General features: G+C 30.4%; 1 long non-coding RNA gene across 1 annotated transcript in view; it reads right to left on the bottom strand.

Annotated features, from left to right (window-relative positions):
• Positions 1 to 432: 432 nt before the first annotated feature.
• LOC142328078 (uncharacterized) overlaps positions 433 to 6000 on the bottom strand; it is a 193506-nt gene continuing 187938 nt past the window's right edge. The window contains exon 3 of the long non-coding RNA XR_012757183.1: positions 433 to 526. This is a non-coding gene — a long non-coding RNA (uncharacterized LOC142328078). The remainder of the gene's footprint in view (positions 527 to 6000) is intronic.

Raw genomic sequence — 6000 nt, 5'->3', positions numbered from 1 at the left:
TATCTAAACTAAGGGTGTAAAAGAGAGGTTCTCCCCAAAAGTTTGTTCGAAAAGTTTTGTAAAGTTACTGGAAATACTCGTGAAAGTTTTATCTACAGACCATGGATCTACCCACAATCAACTCAAGCTTATATTATCATCGATATAAATTATTTCCTATTACAGGATGTTTATTCGTTGAGCTTTATTTTATTCCTACCGTAATACTGTTAAGTTTAATTCCCGTTTTGTAGTTATAAATGTATAAAGTTGAAGTTAAATTTGTATATTTAAATATTATATTCATACTTACATTGCATTTATTTTCGATAAAAATAATCTGCATTATAGAATAACTTTCTTCAACATTAAAAAAACAAATAAAATTTGAAAAATTACAATTAAATGTACAATTATTTGAATTTACCTGATATTGCAGTAGTTTTGATCGATGGATCTTATTTTGTATTATTACAATTTGATCCAAAGATAAATGATTTCACTGCTCTTTCAGGATTAGTTTAATTTTGTAACCAAATATCATCATCTGAAATTAGATAAAAAAGGTTTATGTACCTCACAATAATTTTTATTTAAATTTTACAATAAAAGATATTCATTATATCAGTACAGATTTTTTTATTATTATTATTTTCTCTTATATAAATAAGAGAAAAATAAATGTTGCTATTTGCGATCGATTTGAAATTGCTTGGAAAAGTAAACAGCTATGCCAATTTTGACTGGTATAATCCGACATTGATCGTGTACATAGGTAGGAAATAGTGAATAATATGCCATTGGTCATTGCAGAACGATGTCAATGTGATGAACGACCTTTACTCGGAAGGAGTGGACAAAGTACACCTACAATCATAATCGAATCGTAACGTCGTGTAGATTTGTGATCAGATATTAATTTTTACCGTAAAGTACTGTTTTTAATAGCAAGCAGATCGTCATTTTTAACATTTCAATACCCTCTTACATTTATACGTCTTATAACGTCTTTCAGACCTGTATCGTAATACTGCTCGATAGTATGGATTTATGATAGAGGTGTTACCGACTCCCTCTTTAAGGCTGTTTAAAAAATATTTTGTTTTTATCATCTGCGCCAGTGTGGTTTATCTCCATCACAGCTATTAAGATGAAGATCTACAAATTTTGGGCTTACAGATTCTAAAAAATATATCAATGTTTGATGATGTATTTGTCTAAAAAGCTTTGCATGGTTTATTGTACGTTGATATTACTGGCATTGTTTTCTTGTGCTCTATGTTAGAACTAGATGGCACAGTCTTTTCGATTATTACCAATGTATAAATCGAAAAAAATCGTACCGTTAGCAAAATGTATTGATGCATTTAATATATCCTGAATGACCGTGGTATTCCTTCGTTAGTTTACATTTACGTTGATATCGTTTGTATTCTAGAAGGGTAGCCATGAGATAAGCTGCCTGGTGAACTGAACAGTCGTTCAGTACTGAAGTCGGACTTCTTGAAAGTGTAAAATTGTAAAGCGTTCTAGTCTTTTTTTTTATGAATTTTTATGTTATTGTGTTTTTATCGCTCGATGATCGCATTGGGCATGATTTAGTTTAAAACTTTTTGTTCTGTTTGAATTTTCATCCCCATCTTGATAGGCTCAAGTGCAGTACATTAAAACATTTTGTTGTTTATTCTGCTGTACTTACTTCTTCTCTGTTGGTCAGTCCCGCTTCCCCCTATTTTCTTTATGGAGGTTTGGATGGCTAAAAAGTGTAAGAAGAAACCATTAAAATAATTAAAAATAGTTTTTATTATTATTATTATTATTATTATTATTATTATTATTACCACAATGATAAAACAATCTTTGAATGACTCAATGAATTTTAATATCCAGATGATTCAATTCTGTATACAGAATGAGTTAGGAGTTGGCTTACAACATCGAATCCCCTAAACTAACAGCTATCTTTTTTTTTTTTAATCTTATTAAACACCCACGGAGCAACTGGTCCTCGCCGTTAAGCTTTAACACAGTCGCTCCGGTGTGTCGTGGCTGTCGTCTGCCCCCCTGTCACGCCCTCTCCTAGGGCTTCCCATCGGGGTCCCTCTAGTCTCAAGATGCAGTAGTCATCCCTTCTGGACGAACACCACACCTCTCCAAACTAACAGCTATCTTAACCACTTTTTACTGAGAAGGAAATAAAAAAACGTTTTTCAATTAAAAGCCGCTTTAAAATCTTTATAAACTTTCCTAGAATACAACAAATATCATTATTACATGGTAGTTTTAATGAACTGTAGACATATAAGATTTGTTTAATATTGTTTTACTGATCTCCACAAACATATTGTTCCATTCTTTTATTTTTTTTTTTGTTTTAATTATGGAAATACAAATATCTCTCAAAACTTGTCTGCCGCAACTGTTTGCCGTTATCTACAATCATTCTTAAATTTTATAAAGACATTTAACAATGTTAAATCGATTAGTAACGATTTAAAATTAATAATGAACTAAATATATGCTACATCTGAATATTACGTAAATCCTTTAATTTTTGAGAATCACTGCACACTTAAAAAATCTATCAAATCTATTAAAATGATAATATGGAACAATAAGCAGTGTAAAATTTTAGATTGCGAGTTGGATATTATATATATTAGGGATTCTTTATAAAACTTATTTTCCGGGACGAGTGAAGTCCCGTGTAAAATAGTAATTTATATAAAAATCAATAATTGAGTTGCGACTAATTTTCATCATTACTAAATACTGATCACCAGACTTTAAGGACGAAAAAGCGATCGGAAATGAGATGTTGAAAAAATCCTGTTGAAATTCGGACGTGCCAGTCGTTTTGGATTATCTATCTATAATATCTTATATCAAATACGAATGTGACAATTACGTTTTGTAACTTTTCAACGGATCAAAATCATATAATAACCTCAGAAATGAATTAAATAAAAGTTAAAACATAATCAAAGATAATAAAAAAATAATAATAAAATCGATATGTTAATAGAAAATAAATAGAATAATTAAAAAAAATTTAATATTGGAAATAATGCAGTTCTTACGGGGAAAAAAGTTAAATTTGGTGTTTCTTGAGTATGTTTTATTACAAATAAAATCTATGAACTTAACAAATATATTGTCTCAGGAATATTATTAATTAAAATGTTCCAAAAGTATAAAGTTGTACGTTGAACAAATTGAAAGCATCTTTACACAACACTATAATCAATCAGCAATCAACGTACAACAAACAAACAAAGCATCGAAGTCATATTACCACAAAGATCAAAAGATATCTTTTCACACTTGAAATAGTATGTATACATTAAATACATTAAAAAAAACATAATCAGATATAGCTAAATAAACGCAGTTCGAATTTAATATAAATTTTCCATTACTTTTTAATATCTTCGCGATTTAAAAAAAAAACCAGCAGCAACTTCAGTTGAATCTGTAGTGTAAAATATTAACACTAATTGACCAAAATAATGTTTTAACAAAATTAACTTTAAAAAATGTGCATTAAATAATGAAATTTGTTTCTTTTTGTCATTAAAAATTCATCATTTTTTTACAATAAAAATTATTAAAAGTGGTAATGAAATTTGTGTAAAGAGCATTATATTACATAATTACCATTTATTTTTAGTAAAGGATACTTCATTATTTAATAGAAAAAGTTTACCGTGGGAATCAAGTTAGAAATTATCAAGAGGGGTAAGTGAAATTTAATCCAGGAAATCTAATTAAAAATTCTTAAACAAACTAGGGTTTATAGTTCTTATAAAACTATGCATAATTCAGTTCTCTTATAATTTTTTTGGTAAGTTAACGAAAAAAAATTAAAAACATACTAAAAGTCTTCTAGGACGAAACAAAATAAAAAGTGATTAAATATGTAATAGACTTTTAAAACAATCTCCTTTGAATAATTACTTAACAAAAATTTAATATCTGATATGACTTTTTAACTACAGTACTAAATACCGTTAAAGATTATTTATCTCAGGCACTTTTTGTACAGTATAATGGATGTTAATCAGTAGTTAAATGTATTTTGTATTATTAAGGTAAAATATCAGGATGAATCATTTTAATTTTCTTTATAGAAAAATTAAAATTAAACCACCAATAATTAATGTAAAAATAATTCATTAGATTGAATAGATAAGCATCCCAACCCCGTAGGGGAAGAGACCCGCCAAGTGACGTTCCGGTCGCCCCCCCCCCCGTTCAATGCCCTGTTGGGCTTTAACGGGAGTCGTCTATCGCCCTCTGACTTTTTACATCTCATAGTAATAAGCCTGGCCTCGTTGGAATGCCTCGTAGACATTTGCATCGGTGATTTAATGACTCAGCTTATTGTCTACGCTGTAGGCCTCGTGCGGATATCTTGAATGTCCTACATCGTCACCCTCTGAACTACCTAACCGAGTTCGCGGAAGCGCGAACCCCGCGCCTAGTTCTACTTATTACGAGCCAATTTCGTGAATTCTCGTAATTCGAGGCAAAATGAAACACAACATACCACCAAACATGTTGATCGTAACAACGAAATTTAGTCCTGGTTCCCTTAGTGAAACTCGGCTTACGCTTTAATAAACCCCCGACTTAGGTTAATTATGGACTCCAGTCTGGTCTATCAGGGAGAGGCGGATAGATTGCCTACACCCACTCAGCTCCATCGCAGAGTCCCGCGTGACAATCACCACAATAAACCGTCGTCGAGATGCCGCTATACCTCACGGCTGCATGGTGTCCTATGCCCTTTGGCAGTGCAGCCGCATCCCGCCGACAGTGTCGTTTGCTCGTTCTAAAATGTCCTCGTCAAAACTCCGCTTTAACAATCATTGACGAATCATAGACGAATAAAAAATACTAATAATGCAAGTAAATTTCTTTGACTCCTCATAATAATTAAAGAAATAATTTTGTTAACCATGCCCCAATGGTATAAGTACATAATTAAAGTTAGTATAAAAAAAACTGCTTACCAACAATTGAATTATAAAAAACAGTTGAAACCACCAAATTGACAGAACGTTTACGTTGACTTAATTTTATAACGTATGATGACCAACTGTTATGTTTTAAGCAAGTACCACGATTTTTATCATTTACATGTGAAGTTTTAATTATACAAACAGCACAAATATGAGAGTTCCTGAAGATGTAATATAATTCTGAAAGTGCTTGAACGCTTCGAATTCAGTCGTTGGTGAACGGTTTTTTGTATATTACCTTTAATTAATTAAAGAAATATAAAATATTGAAAAAGAAGCTGAATAAAAAAAATGGAGCTTTTGAATACGAATGAAAAATAAAAAGGAATGATAAATTAGTAAATTTTAAAAAGGATTTACAAAAACACAGCTTTCGGATCAATTAGTTATATACTATTAAATAAAATGTATTGAATGAGACGGGTAATGAGAAAAATATACTAGGGGAAAAAATAGAAAATGAAGACAAAAACAGTGAAAAAGATGGAATGACTTGAATAAAATGAAAAAGAAGGCGATTACGAATAAGAACACATAAAGAGTAAAGAAGAAGAAGAAAACACCGCTCTCTAAATAATGAAGACTTTAATGTTAGGTTAGAAATGATTACAGTCTTATTTATTTATTTTATACTTTTATCACTTTCACTCCTTTAACTTATTCACTTAATAATTCTATCTCATTCTATTCTGAAATATAAATCGTAATTATTTCAATTAGTCTAATTTTCAAAACTTTAATCGAAATGAATCAACAATTCAATTGAAAATAATTACTTATTTTTCAGAAATGTATGAAGTAATTATTTTGAAAGATGACGCGTTTTCCTGGCTCGCAGCTCAACCGAAAACCTTCTTTTATGAGGGCATCAGGAAGCTTGTGCAACGATGGACCAAGTGCATTGAAATGCAAAGGAACTATGTTGAAAAATGATGTACATGTAAGTTTCCTATTTTTATTGAAATAAAATGTATAACACTACATTGCGGATAATAAT

Source organism: Lycorma delicatula, chromosome 7 (assembly GCF_047948215.1).
Source record: "Lycorma delicatula isolate Av1 chromosome 7, ASM4794821v1, whole genome shotgun sequence".
Classification (NCBI taxonomy): domain Eukaryota; kingdom Metazoa; phylum Arthropoda; class Insecta; order Hemiptera; family Fulgoridae; genus Lycorma; species Lycorma delicatula.
This window is presented reverse-complemented; position numbering and strand designations above follow the sequence as displayed.